The following is a 15,934-nucleotide window of genomic DNA, read 5'->3' on the forward strand; positions in this document are numbered from 1 at the left end:
TTATCGATTCCTTCACAAAAATGGCTCGCTTTATTCCCTGCAAAGGAATCCACGCAATGGCACACAGGAAAGTGAGGAGGGCACTGAGTCCCGGAATCGGGCACAAGAACTGGTGGGATTAGAGGAACCGGGGGCGGGGGGCACTGGGGAGACTGGGAACCCTGAGGTGTGCAGGCGTGACAAAACCAAACTTCATTGTATGTGTGTATACATATACCAGGATTATGAATTGTGAAAAGTGCAGTGAAGCAACATAGATTAGCAAATCATACAAATTAAAAGATGCAATTGTTAACATTAAGTTTCTCTTCACATCAGGCCATAATAAAAAATAGAGCTCCTTTCTTTGGCACTGCTCACTCTGCTTGTAATGCCGATCTGAAAATATGTATTCATGTCAGTGAATTTCTATTATTTATTGAGAATATTTGTATGACCTATTCTTGTTTTGTTGCCAACATTTGCTTGTTAACAGGGAGTAAAACTGACTGATATACCACTTATCGCAAAGCTTCTCTTAGTCATCCAGAATATAATACATCTATTGATAATGCAACACATTATATAAAATCTCCATATCTGACTATTTGTAATAATATAAATAATGGTCCAACATCACGTAGTGCTATAACTCTACATTCTAAAATCCTCTGATAAAGCATTTCATGATCTTACAACTGCCAGTCCTAAAAAAAAGGATGTTGCAACTACAGTGTCAAATATTCCCGATACCACAACTCAATCTGCGAGCTCTTGATCCTGCAAATTATAATCCTGCAATGGATTCCATACCTTTACAATTTACAATTCGGTATACATCTAATTCTGTCATGATGCTGTGGGATGTATTTACCCATGCATCCGAGCCCTACCTCAAAACTGTGCAGTACTGGCATGAAAACATCGTGATGGTCAGAGCTTCCCGGAAAATGCCCAGGGAAGTGCATGAAGAATAGGCGGCCACCCATTTTTGCCGATGTTATGGGCACAGAAGGACACTGCCTAAAACCACCATTGGACTACCCACACAGTAGTCTGAAACCATTGGGAATGGCAATGCTGATTGCCAAAAGCAAACCCATAACTGTCGGGAATTCATTTTCTTAAATCCCAAAAAGGGGTGCAGTACCAGTACTCACCACTATCAAAAAGCCGGCGTTTTAAAACCACCAGATTTTGTAGAAAACTGAATAAATGAACCCAAAACATGCCAAAGAAAGACTTACTGAGAGGTGGATCCAATGTAAAGTTATATTCTGAAGTGACTTGAAGGTTTATAACAAGACTGGCTGAGCTGTGGATTTCAGCAGTTTAAGTAAATTTGGACTGAAAGACACTACAAATCTAAATGTTTAAAAGAAATGAGTGACGTATTTTGAGTGTCACATAGGTTGCAATTGTTTAAATGTCATAGTTTTAAACTTAGAATCAGCATTCTAGCTGCATATGTAAACATTGTCTTGACTTAAACTGAGTAACAAAAAGTGACATTTTATCTGAAACCTGGCTTAAGGAACGGAATTCTGCCTGGCAACTACCCCCATCAGGAATGAAACTTGAGTCACAGCTGTGTTCCCAGGCCTATCTGCCTTTTGCTGGCCACACTAAGGATATGCCATCTCTCTGATAATTGAATTAAGGGGAGCCCCCACAGAATACAGGAGCTCTGAACAAAGCCCTGTCCTGACCCAGGCAGATGGTTTATTGCAGATGTCGTAAAAGTAGCTTCCTCCTGAAGCAAAGGGGAGGGGCACTGCCTGTGAGAGCAAGCTGGCTTGGCAGAACTGGAAAAACCAGAAATTCAACCTTGTGCTGGAGGAAAACCACACCCCTTTGGGGCCAGAACATAACTCTAAAAAGATGAATAACTCATAGAGCGGACATGTGAAAATGTTATAAATGATACCATAATTCCTGTGATTTTTCTGCCCACATTTTAAGAGGTTTTTAGAACCGGTGGTATGTTCAGGGGAGTTTTAGCGGAAAAGAGGATATTACTCAAAATGTGTGCATGTGAAAAATCTGACACTTCATCAACTAATGTCCATACTCCTTGCGCACATGTGTGTAAATTTGGGTTAATATCCGAAATTGCAAACCAGTTAAAAAGTGCAAAATATTGCCATTTCTGAATGCAAGCCCCCAGGAAGAGCAGAGTTTGAACAGGGTATACCTCCTGTAATGCATGATGGGTGCATATGATTTTAAAACAATATGTACCTCTGCAAATATGTATTTGGTTCAAATCTAGATTTGTGTGCAAGTTGACAGGAGGAGTGGACTTTCTGCAGGCTGTAAAATGACATCACTCTGACACAACTTAGCTCCCCCAATCAGGGGAGAAATGAAAGCTTGGCCAATGATAAGTGGAGAGGGGTAGGGTCTAGTGATGCTGCACACACACCCATAAAAAAAACACATAAAAGCAGACAGACAGGACAGATAGGGACCTTCAAATCCATTTGCTGCGGGACGCTCTGCTGGAAAATCCATACTTTACCTCCATCAATCTCTAGAGAAAGCTGTGCAGAAAGATCCAGACTTTAAATCCCTCAATCTTCAGAATCCAGAGAGAGAGCTGACCCAGGCCAATGTTAGCAGAACCAAAGAGCTGAACCGGAGTCCAGTCCAAAACCTGACCAGATCCGTGGCGAGGCCCATTTCACTCAAGAATATAGTGTGAGTACCTAGAAAACTGTGCAGAACCAATCTCTTAGTTAAAATAATATAATTCAATCCTATTTTAATCTAAGTAGAACTGCCTCCTAAGTGTCACCTGTCATTTGTAAAGCTGTCACCTGTGATTTGCTAGTTGCAAGCTGCACTTGTCTTTGTGAACTTTAAAATTTCAATCTGAAAAACAACCTTTATTTAATCGCTCATATCTCCGTGACCGTTTGTGCTAGAGACTTGCAGTAACTTTCATCTGGAAGCTGAGATCCTAGGCTTTCCTAGGACCCCAATACGATAGTGATAGTCCTTGTAGTTCCTCTGTAATCGCGCTCGGCGCATTCGCAAATTTAGCCGCGATTTGACATTTTACCGCAATTTGCAAATTTCTTCACGTGTAAAAATCTGCTGCTGCTTGCTTTCATTTGCCAAAAATTCGTTTAACCTACCAATTACTCCTAGATCCTTGCTAAAGTGAGCCTGGACTAATATTAACTTGATTTCACTCACCCTGAACCTCCTAGAGGGAATTAAAAGCATTTTAGCATATTTTTTTCTACATTGCCAGCACATTTAAAAGCATTTGGGCCAGTGTTTTCAACTTCTGTAGTCTAAGCTTGCTGGGTGAACTGAATTACGTTTGAATTGCCTTTCTGAGAATTGTATGCCTTCCTTCCATTTCCTTGCATTGCATAAAAGGGGGGGTGAATTGTACAAGAAAGTGATTACATTGTCTTTGCTGAAATCCTATCAAGTTATTTTCTTTACTGCATTTCATTCCACATTGCATCCATTTGAAACCATAAAAGTATTGTTGCTATCTTATCCATTTCATGTCAACTCCTTAGTGATTATCAAGAAGTGTGCTAGTGCCAGATTCTCCGTTGTTAATCTTTATCATCTCAGATTAAGTGTGATATTCAATTATTAATTTATTATAAAGCGTGATATATATATATATATATATATATATTGTTTAAATTATCAATTAAACCTTTTAACTTGCAAAACAGAACTACTTCTTGGCTCAGTGGGGTCAGGAGGATTCCAAGAGAGGGGTGTTATATAGGGGTAGTCATCCAGAACGCATGAACTGGACATAAAGATATATCAATAAGGGTTTTCATTCAGTATTCTAGACTAGGCGTTGACTTGGCTGTAGTGCTGAGTTGAATCCTCTTACAAATTGGGGGCTCGTGCCGGACGTTTGGGTTAGATCTACCATTTGTGCAGATTAATACAGCGTGCCAGCTGACCAGATACACATATCCGGTTGGATCACCACGCTGTGTTACGCTGTAAAGCACTCCTCATAGGAACGCTCTAAGAAAAAGGTCTGTTTTGCAAAAATAAAATACTAATTTCTGTAAGTCAGGACAGAGACCAATCTCTAGAATGACGACCTTAGTAGACATGAAAATAGCCAGAGAGCACCTCTTACATAAACTATTTGTGAGAGGTGAATGGACTGAACAGGGCCAGGATGCCTGGTTGCAGGCCATCACGCGACAGGTCACTGAAACAGGGTCAAACCTATGGAGAGATCAGGGTCCATTACATGTGGCCCTGAGTGAACTATATATGGCTCCTAAAGCCAAAGATGAACACAATAAGATTGCCAGGGTAGCGGCATATTTATATTTACATATGGGAGCCATGCAGGACAAATGTGCTGAAGGCCAAGATCTGGCGAGTAGGCAACTGCTGGCATTACAGAAGGCCCAATCTGAGCTGGACTCTTCTGAGCAGAGGCTGCTCAGGAGCCAGGAGTCAGAAAATGATAGTAGGCAATATATCATTAAAATAAAAGAGGATATGGGCATCCTACAACAGGAGAAGACAGACCAGGATACCAGATTTCTGGCCCTGCAGAAGGAGCACCAAGACAGTTTGGACTCCTTACTGCAGAACCAGAAAAAGTTGGAGCAACAGATCAATTTCAACAGGGCATGCGCGGAGCAGGTAGTCACCCTGCAAAGCCAGCTAGATAGAGAGAAAGAGGAGAGCAATAAACTGAGTTTGAAAGACCTGGATACCCAGGCAGAATTTGACCAGGAGCGCCAGAAAGCTGGTGCATTCCAAAGGCAAAGGGACGACCTGGCGGCACAGATGCAGGCTCTCAGTCAGGAAAGAGACACTTTAGGCCAGGAAGTCTGCCACTTAAAAAAGGAAATTGAAGAAAATCACCTGGCCCTCCAGGGGCTGGGTGACCTCTAAAAAGAAAACCAGAACTTGGTAGAGCACACCAGAAGGGTGGAAGATGCTCTGGCAAGAAAGGAGCAGGCCAGTAGGGATGGGACTCAGGAGGTAAATCTCCTGCAGCAAAGACTGGCCCAGTTCTACAGGACCAACCAGGAAGCACAGAGGGAAAATGAGGCCCTCTGTCAACACAATGATAGGCTCCAACAACAGGTAGCGATGCAGGAGAGACTGATAGAGTCTAGTAAGGCCTTGACTGAGGAACTGAAAGCACAAATGCAGGCTCTTGCATTGCAACAGGGAGCAGGGGCGGATAGAGATGAGGTTCGCTGGGAAAGGGAAACTCCTGAGCATAACCTCAGGAGCCCTAGTACCAGAGGCCTGTATCTCTCTCAGTCCCTGGACTCTGCCACCCCCATGTCCCCTGGCGCACATGAGCACAGGGCCACAGGGATGGCAGATTACTATCCAGCTAAAAGTATGGGGCTCATAGGCCAGTACCACTCAGGAATGGAGGGGTGGGCATCCGGGTATGGGCACCCAAGTACATTACAGTTCAGTGGGGAACCCCAGGAGAGTAGGCCCCTTAAGGGCATCCTGAAAACCTCTGCCCAGTTAGGTCAGTGGGGGGGGTACCCAGCAAATCTTGGCAGCAAGGAGGGATCTGAGGACTCCTCTGAGCACTACAGGAAAAAGGAGACCAGGTCCCCGCATTCTGCCAGCCTTTCCCAGGCTCGCAGAATCCGGGAAAACCTGGAAGATCTGACGGGAACCTCTGGGAGCAGTGCCTCTGAGTCAGAGGATGAATGGACCAGGGTTACCCGAACCAAAAGGGCCAGTAAGGCAAAAAGGGCCTTGCTTAAGGACCCCTTAAAGCAGATTAAGGCGATCAGGAGCGTCATCACGCCTTACCATAAGAACGCTAAGTATTCTGTTTGGGAGCACTTAGAGTTGTTTGAGCAAATGATGGAGACTTTCCATTTGAAGGTCAGCCAAAGCTGTATTCAATATGTAAAGTGGACCTTCTCCCCGGAATACTCCAATTTCTTTGCGGGGCTGGAGGACCAAAATCATTTAAGATGGTCCACCTATAAGGCGGCCACCTTGAAACATTTTTCCATTCATAGAAATTCTCAAGAGGCTCGCAAGGCAGCCTACAATTTGCAATGTGGGGAGGATCAGGCCCCACAAGAATTTGTGCAAGAACTGAAACGTGCTTTTGCGCAGACCACCAGAAGGGTGCGCACAGACAGTAGAGAATTCATCAATACATTTTTTCATGCCTTGCCCAAATACATAATGACCCAGCTCGTGAGGGATTTTCACGAGAAAAGATCTTTAGACTGGGTCATTGAACAGGCTACCCGGATCTATGAGGTGCAGAAACCGGTAGATAGCAAAAGTAATGCCCAGAAAAACCCCAAAGCCAACAGCACCCCTGCTGCTGCCAAGGTGGCAGAGGTAAAGGTCACCCCCGTTTTGGATTTGGAGATGGGGGGGCCTAAAAACCTACCTGCACCTAATAATGCTAGGCCCAGAAGGTCCTCGGGCCAGTCACAGACAGGGGGCCAGGGAGGCAGCCCCACAAATGGGGTCCCTCGCTCTCCTGATTATGTAAGCCCCCGTTACAAGGGAAACAGACCCATCCTGGGTTATGTGTGGACTCCTCCAGCCCAAGGGGGGAGATCCAGCCAAGAACCTAACCCAGGGAACTTTCCTCCTAACTTTCCACCGGAGAGCAGAAATTCTCCGAATCCTGGGCAGAACTTTTTCCCAAGGTATCCACCCAATTTCCAGCCCCAAAATCCTCCACCCTTCTTTCCCCAATTCCCTGAGCCCAGACAACCTAATCCGGGAGAGGGGAGGCCAAGGGTGGAGGGGTACCCAAATCTTCCCAACCAGGGGTACTACCAAAGAAGGGATAGCTACCCTTCCCAGGATCAGCCCAGGGGAGAAAACAGGGCCCCATATCAGCCTGAGCGGGTTTCCCAGTTAGAGCGCCAGGTTCAAAACATGGCGCGGGATCTGGGTCACATACTGAGGGCTCAGCAGAACCCTCAGATCGGCATGCCGGCGCAGAACGCAACCAACTCTGGACCTGGTGCTCCAGAACAATGACGGGGGCAGCACCCCGATAACTCACCGGTTCCCAGGGAGGAGGCACAAAGGGAAGGGGGTGTAAAGCCTTGGAGGAAGCTTCCTTCCTCACTTGTAAACAGCCCCTGGAAACCCAGGAACCGGAAACAAAATCTCTTGCCCCTGAAAGTCTGCCTCCTAAGGAGCAGAGGGGTGGTAGGAGAAACAAAAGACCCAAACAGACTCAGTTTGAGGAGGAGGTACAGATCTTCCAATTTGAGGGAGAGGCATCCTCAGAGGATCCTGGGAAAAGGATCTTCTCCTTCAGAAAGGGGGGAACTCTCCCAAAGAAAAATGGGTCCCTAGGGATGCAAATCCAGACTGGGGAGATGTGGAGACTGAGCTACTGCCACCCACCATCTCATCCCAGAACCAACAGCAAGAAACTCCCCTGGTTCAAACCCATCCTGGTGAATGCCTCCAAAAAGGGGGGGCGGCCCAGAACCGGAGCCAGGGGAACCCACAATGGCTCTGATCTCCAGTTGCCAAATTTTTCTTTCAGATTCCCAAGGCTCTCCACAGAATTCTGCCCAAATTTCTTCTCTTGCAATGTCCAAAACCAGAAAGTTAGCCCACCAGTTGTCCAAAAATGTGCATTATCTGTGCCCCCTGGAGGAGAAGGAGGGAAGATACTATGCCCCGGTACAAGTACAGGGGCAGGGTACGATTTCAGCGCTGGTGGACACGGGATCTCAAGCCACCCTTCTGTCCAGAAGGGCCTTTGATGAACTGAATGCAGGAAGGGGAGAGAATTACCAAATTCCTCTCACCTCTCTTCCTGGACAACTGCAGAACTTTGACGGGAAGGAAATTCCCGTTGAGGGGACTGCAGACTTGGACATTAAGATCGGGCGACACAAGTTGAAACACCCGGCCATAGTAGTGTCTCCAGAGGGCACCCCTTGTTTACTAGGGAATGACCTCCTGAGAAGGTTGTCACCCCTAATAGATTGTGTAAACAAGGTCCTCTGGACCCAGACTAGCCGACCCATAAAATTAAAACAGAGTGTCAACCATGTTAGTTTAAACGGCACCTGCCACATGGTTGAACAAAAATCTGACCAAGTAGAATTCCACTTCCAGAATAACCAAATTCCAGACGTGACAGTAATAGCAGTAGGACAACAGACTGGTGATGGAGGGTCCTCTCTATTTCTGAAAATCAACCTTCCTTCCAGTCTAAAGTGGTACTCCACGCTGGAAGGAAACACCCTGAGATTCTATACTAATCCACAATCAGAAACTCCCACTCTTATAGTCCAGAAAGATGTGAAAGCAGCTCAGAGCCTGGCTGATATTCAGCAAATTGGAGAGCAGTTGTTCATCCCTGTTCAATTAAATGATGGGAAGGACTCTGTTCTCGCTCGAGTGTGTGTGAACAACGGTAGGAGCTTCATCAGCGAAGCCATGTTTCGCCAACTCCCAAAAGATCCAGACATTCCCACATTCAAACTGATAGATGAATGGGAAATGGACCTGGAAGCACCCAATTCCAAACATCTCCTGCCAAGCAGGTGTATGCTCAAAATCTCCTTTGGCAACAAGAGCATAGTCCACAATTGTTGGGTCGTGCGAGACGTCCCTGCCGCCTTTTACTTAGGCAGTGACATTCTCAATCGCTTTGCCATTAGTTTGGACCTAATAAACTTCAAAGCTTGGTCCCGATTAGCGGATAATCCCATGGGCTTTGATGATCCAGAAAAAGCATTTAGGTCAGCTCAATTGCTACCTTATGCAGTTGAGATTCAGATCAAAGAGGAAGTCACCATCCCAGAAAGGACCCGACAATTCTCCCTGGAAGTGAAAGTTAAAAGAGGACAAGAGTTGAAAAACCCTGATGCTTACATACATCTAAATGCTTCTCTCCAACAGCAAGGGTTGGGGGTAAACCCAACTCCATTAGTCAACATAGAACATGACACCATTCCAATGGAGGTGGATAACAGCGACTTAAAGAGTATTACTCTAGCCGCAGGCACCATTATTGGAATGGCGGTTGATGACCGACATTTTTCCATCGACTTAATAAATGAACTGTTAGGACCAATCCCCAAGGACTGTTTTGACAGTGACAGTGAGGACAAAACAACACCAGACAGGATTTTTACCCGGCATGGGGGGAACTTCCTGGTGTACACTTCCTGCCCTTATGGTAAGGAAGATGTGACGTGTGACTTCAGGAGGGATGAGGTGATTTTCTAGGTTCATGAAGGCTGCCTTTCCCACCTGGGGCCTCCAGTCCAAATCAGCACTCTGACCAGGGACTTCTCCACCCAGTTGGAGGAGGCCGCTGAGATAGCCAAACCAGAAGTCTTTCCAGGCTTCAGGCAGATGGTGGAAGAGAGTCAACCTAGCTGATGCCTGTGTGACTCTGGAACAAAAGCAAAAGTTGAAACAAGTTTTCTTGGATTTCCAAGATCTCTTTGCGGTAGACTCATATGACTGTGGTCGCACTGACATCCACACAACAACAATCCCCACGGACCCTGGCATGACTCCAGTGTTTGTGAAGCAATATCGTTTGCCTCTCGCATCCATGGAGTCCCTTACTGAAATAATTAAGAACCTTGAGTCCCGGGGAATAATCCGTCCAGTCCACAGCACCTTCAATAATCCGGTGCTGGGAATATTGAAGCCAAACGGCCAGTGGAGACTCTGCGCCGACCTCAGGGAGCTCAACAAACGGGTCCATACTTCCCGATGGCCTCTGCCCTACATTGACCAAGGGCTGGCCCAGATCCAGGGGTCACAGGTATTCACTGCAATAGACCTGACCAATGGATACTGGACCGTGCCTGTCAGCAGGGAGGACCAATACAAACTGGCTTTTACCTTTGGGGGCCAGCAGTATACATGGACCCGGACTCCCTTTGGATACCTCAACTCCGGCAATGAATTCAACATTTTCCTACATAAGGCCATGCCCGACCTGGGTGCGAGGGGTAACCTGGCTTATGTAGATGATGTCCTCATCAAAAGTTCACCTGTGGAGGAACACATAGCGGAGATCCGTTATGTTCTGACCCAGTTGAGGGCCGCCGGAGAAAAACTTTCCTTTCAAAAAGCACAGTGGTGCAGAACCCGTGTTTATTTCTTGGGGCATGAGATTACTCCTCAGGGTCTCTGTCCCCAGGAAAAGAAAGTGGAAGCACTTCAGAAACTGAAAGACCCCACAACTCTGCGAGAACTAAGGAGCCTCCTTGGACTGACTAATTACAGCAGAAAGTTCATTGAGGGCTATGCAGAGATCACCAGACCCCTGATCCATCTCCTGAGGGGGGGGGTCAAGTGGGAATGGGGTCCAGAACAAGCCGAGGCAGTAAGACAACTCAAGAGAAGCCTCACACAAGCGCCTTGCCTAGCTTACCCTGTCAGAAACAAGGAGTTCTTCCTGGAGACGGGGTTCTCTAATACGTGCTTGACGGCAGTATTATACCAAAAGCATGACAGGGTCAATAAAGTAATCTCCTATGCGAGCAAAACTTTATCCTCTGTGGAGGAAAAATTCAACGATTGTGAGAAGGCACTCCTGGCAACGGTGTGGGCATTGAAGAATTACCGCCCGTTTATCCAGGGGGAACACATCATAGTGGAGACTCCACACCAGCCTCTGCAATATCTCCAAAGTGACAGAATCCGGGCCGGAAATGTGAATAATTCCCGAATTACTTCCTTTATTCTGTCAATGCAAGGCTTTCCTGTGGAGGTCAGATATGGCCAAAACAAGAAGAGTCCCCTCGCGCAAGGTCTGGCTGACTTGCATGATTGTGCCAGAGAAAACTGTCTCGAGGACGAAAGTCTAAAAATAAAGGACAACACGGAGGCATACCTTAATTCCCCACACAAAGTCTTTGAAGAGGACAAGTGTGAGGGAATGCCCACTGTCTATGTGGATGGATGCTCTTACCATGTTGACAACAACGGGGAGAAAGAACTGGTGGCCGGCGTAGGGAATGCATGGGTGAATGAGTCCCCAGAACCCTCCGCTGGATACAAAATTGGTCCCCGAAGTAGTCAGGTGGCAGAATTGATGGCTGTGCATCAGGCCATCCTCACTGCTGTCCAGCATCAACTCCACGAACTGGTCATAATCACAGATTCGGATTATGTACGGAATGGGTTCGTGGAGCACCTGGTTAATTGGAAAACCAGAGGCATGTTAAGTGCTCACAACAAACCCTTGAAACATGGGAAGTTGATCCAAAACATTGATGATCTGGTCACCTCGAATGAGATGACCATCTATTGGAAAAAGATCAAGGGTCATTCCAAAGTAGAGGGACCAGACAAAACTGGAAATGACTTAGCTGATCAGTTGGCCAAAACCGGGGCCATCCAAGGGGATCTAATTGAGATTGAGTCCCTGTTGGGGGAAATCCAGGTCACTGCTATCACTAGGTCCCAGACAAATGCTCACAACGACCTTTCAATTGCACAATGGAGCAAGGAGACCGCTGATGCTGATTTGATTACCGCTCAGAAGGGGGATCCAATTATTGGTAAGTTTTACCAACACCTTGAGGACCCTGAGAACTTTCCTCTGACGGATACCGATTACATTGGGAAAGAGGACCTAAGAGTGTTGATGAAATGTCCAAAAATGTTCTGGATCCAAGACGGTTTGCTGGTAAGGAAATCCAAAGCTGGCCACGATCAGGGGATGGTTCCTACCTCATTCCGAAGCCTGATGTTAAGTCACACCCATGATGCGGCCACCGCCGGTCATAGGGGGGTTTCACACAACATTGGAAATCTTAAGAGAGGTTGCATACTGGCCACACATGGGGCAGGACCTTGACCAATACTTGAAGGGGTGTCTCGTGAGTGCACAATTTCAGCCATCATCCCTCACGCACCGTGCGCCTCTCCAAAAGCGGGGGATGACACTGCCATGGTCAGATTTACAAATCGACTTTGTAAGCCCCGTGATTCGCTCTGCTAGGGGGAATAAGTACATGTTGACTGTGACATGTTTGTTCACTTAGTGGGTGGAATGTCTCCCAGCCCCAAACTGCAAGGCAGAAACGGCAGCTGCCTTGATGATTAACCACATCTTTTCCCGTTTTGGTCTACCTCAAAGGATTGAGTCAGACAGAGGTAGCCACTTCACCAGTGAAGTAATGACAAAGATGTGGGAGATACTGGGGGTCAAGAGAAAGCTGCATATTGCTTATAGACCAGCTTCTTCTGGGGCAGTAGAGAGATATAACCGGACAATTGTGAGCATCTTAAAAAAGTTTGTGGCAGATTCTGGGCCAAGTTGGGATATCCGATTACCTCTGGTCCTAATGGCCATCAGATCTACCCCTTCATCTGCAACCAAAATGTCACCATTTGAGTTGATGACTGGGCGCAAGATGGTGCTTCCTCAGCATTTGCTCTACAGGACCCAAGAGCAGACACTGGTAAATGCCTCCACAACTCATGAGTATGTGGAGAATTTAAGGAAACACCTCCAACATGCTTTTGCTTACGCTCAGCGGAATCTAGAAAGATCGGCTGATAGCATGAAGACCCATTATGACCTGAAAACTTCCAGGAAGGAATATCAGGTGGGAGACCGGGTCTATCTATACAACTTCCAAAGAAACCAGGCAAAACAGCGAAAATTTTTGCCTACATGGAAAGGACCCTTTGAGATTATAGACAAAATCTCCCCTGTGGCCTACAAAATCCACATCCCCAAAGGTCCTTTGGCAGCGGGGGAAGACAAGTGGGTCCACATAAACCAGTTGAAATGTTGCCATCCCAGGCACACTCTGCAACAACTGGAGGAATCCTCTGGAATCCTAGCGGGTACTGTCTCAGATTAATTCAGTTCCAACCATAAAACATACCACATCTAGTCTCTAAAATATTGTGATTTGCATGAAACTGTCTCTTAGTTATACTGGTTTTTTTTCAAAATAAGAATGTAATGTTTCGTTATGATGAAATGCATATGCTGCCCCACTATCTCAACAGTGGTGAAAAAACGTCTATGAGTAGGTATTGCCGCTTTTGCTTTATCATCCTAGGAGAGATGAAACCATGGAGAATGACCAAGGAGGATGATCCGGAGACTGGGAGGATGACGCAAGGGGGCCCGGGGTACCGCCCAATATTCCCATCAGGACCGGCGAGGAGAACCGATCGATCAGTACCGGATGGAGGAAAAGATGCTGAACTGTGCCATCTACCGGAAGAAGATGAGAACTACATCCCAGATCTTGCGAGTCCCATCAGTGAAACCGAATGGCCATCGCAAGAGGGGCGCTTGTGGGATGTATTTACCCATGCATCCGAGCCCTACCTCAAAACTGTGCAGTACTGACATGAAAACATTGTGATGGTCAGAGCTTCCCGGAAAATGCCCAGGGAAGTGCATGAAGAATAGGCGGCCACCCATTTTTGCTGATGTTATGGGCACAGAAGGACACTGCCTAAAACCACCATTGGACTACCCACACAGTAGTCTGAAACCATTGGGAATGGCAATGCTGATTGCCAAAAGCAAACCCATAACTGTCGGGAATTCATTTTCTTAAATCCCAAAAAGGGGTGCAGTACCAGTACTCACCACTATCCAAAAGCCGGCGTTTTAAAACCACCAGAATTTGTAGAAAACTGAATAAATGAACCCAAAACATGCCAAAGAAAGACTTACTGAGAGGTGGATCCAATGTAAAGTTATATTCTGAAGTGACTTGAAGGTTTATAACAAGACTGGCTGAGCTGTGGATTTCAGCAGTTTAAGTAAATTTGGACTGAAAGACACTACAAATCTAAATGTTTAAAAGAAATGAGTGACGTATTTTGAGTGTCACATAGGTTGCAATTGTTTAAATGTCATAGTTTTAAACTTAGAATCAGCATTCTAGCTGCATATGTAAACATTGTCTTGACTTAAACTGAGTAACAAAAAGTGACATTTTATCTGAAACCTGGCTTAAGGAACGGAATTCTGCCTGGCAACTACCCCCATCAGGAATGAAACTTGAGTCACAGCTGTGTTCCCAGGCCTATCTGCCTTTTGCTGGCCACACTAAGGATATGCCATCTCTCTGATAATTGAATTAAGGGGAGCCCCCACAGAATACAGGAGCTCTGAACAAAGCCCTGTCCTGACCCAGGCAGATGGTTTATTGCAGATGTCATAAAAGTAGCTTCCCCCTGAAGCAAAGGGGAGGGGCACTGCCTGTGAGAGCAAGCTGGCTTGGCAGAACTGGAAAAACCAGAAATTCAACCTTGTGCTGGAGGAAAACCACACCCCTTTGGGGCCAGAACATAACTATAAAAAGATGAATGACTCATAGAGCGGACATGTGAAAATTTTATAAATGATACCATAATTCTTGTGATTTTTCTGCCCACATTTTAAGAGGTTTTTAGAACCGGTGGTACGTTCAGGGGAGTTTTAGCGGAAAAGAGGATATTACTCAAAATGTGTGCATGTGAAAAATCTGACACTTCATCAACTAATGTCCATACTCCTTGCGCACATGTGTGTAAATTTGGGTTAATGTCCGAAATTGCAAACCAGTTAAAAAGTGCAAAATATTGCCATTTCTGAATGCAAGCCCCCAGGAAGAGCAGAGTTTGAACAGGGTATACCTCCTGTAATGCATGATGGGTGCATATGATTTTAAAACAATATGTACCTCTGCAAATATGTATTTGGTTCAAATCTAGATTTGTGTGCAAGTTGACAGGAGGAGTGGACTTTCTGCAGGCTGTAAAATGACATCACTCTGACACAACTTAGCTCCCCCAATCAGGGGAGAAATGAAAGCTTGGCCAATGATAAGTGGAGAGGGGTAGGGTCTAGTGATGCTGCACACACACCCATAAAAAAAACACATAAAAGCAGACAGACAGGACAGATAGGGACCTTCAAATCCATTTGCTGCGGGACGCTCTGCTGGAAAATCCATACTTTACCTCCATCAATCTCTAGAGAAAGCTGTGCAGAAAGATCCAGACTTTAAATCCCTCAATCTTCAGAATCCAGAGAGAGAGCTGACCCAGGCCAATGTTAGCAGAACCAAAGAGCTGAACCGGAGTCCAGTCCAAAACCTGACCAGATCCGTGGCGAGGCCCATTTCACTCAAGAATATAGTGTGAATACCTAGAAAACTGTGCAGAACCAATCTCTTAGTTAAAATAATATAATTCAATCCTATTTTAATCTAAGTAGAACTGCCTCCTAACTGTCACCTGTCATTTGTAAAGCTGTCACCTGTGATTTTCTAGTTGCAAGCTGCACTTGTCTTTGTGAACTTTAAAATTTCAATCTGAAAAACGACCTTTATTTAATCGCTCATATCTCCGTGACCGTTTGTGCTAGAGACTTGCAGTAACGTTCATCTGGAAGCTGAGATCCTAGGCTTTCCTAGGACCCCAAAAGGATAGTGATAGTCCTTGTAGTTCCTCTGTAATCGCGCTCGGCGCATTCGCAAATTTAGCCGCGATTTGACATTTTACCGCGATTTGCAAATTTCTTCACGTGTAAAAATCTGCTGCTGCTTGCTTTCATTTGCCAAAAATTCGTTTAACCTACCAATTACTCCTAGATCCTTGCTAAAGTGAGCCTGGACTAATATTAACTTGATTTCACTCACCCTGAACCTCCTAGAGGGAATTAAAAGCATTTTAGCATATTTTTTTCTACATTGCCAGCACATTTAAAAGCATTTGGGCCTGTGTTTTCAACTTCTGTAGTCTAAGCTTGCTGGGTGAACTGAATTACATTTGAATTGCCTTTCTGAGAATTGTGTGCCTTCCTTCCATTTCCTTGCATTGCATAAAAGGGGGGGTGAATTGTACAAGAAAGTGATTACATTGTCTTTGCTGAAATCCTATCAAGTTATTTTCTTTACTGCATTTCATTCCACATTGCATCCATTTGAAACCATAAAAGTATTGTTGCTATCTTATCCATTTCATGTCA

At 45.6% G+C, this 15,934-nt stretch overlaps 1 protein-coding gene across 3 annotated transcripts in view; it reads right to left on the minus strand.

The window, feature by feature from the left end:
• Window positions 1-15,934, minus strand: part of SH3TC2 (SH3 domain and tetratricopeptide repeats 2) — a 665,994-nt gene that overhangs the window by 309,802 nt on the left and 340,258 nt on the right. The gene's annotated exons all lie outside the window — the stretch shown is intronic.

This window comes from Ambystoma mexicanum, chromosome 3p (assembly GCF_040938575.1).
Source record: "Ambystoma mexicanum isolate Mex_15411 chromosome 3p, UKY_AmexF1_1, whole genome shotgun sequence".
In the NCBI taxonomy this organism is placed as follows: Eukaryota; Metazoa; Chordata; class Amphibia; order Caudata; family Ambystomatidae; genus Ambystoma; species Ambystoma mexicanum.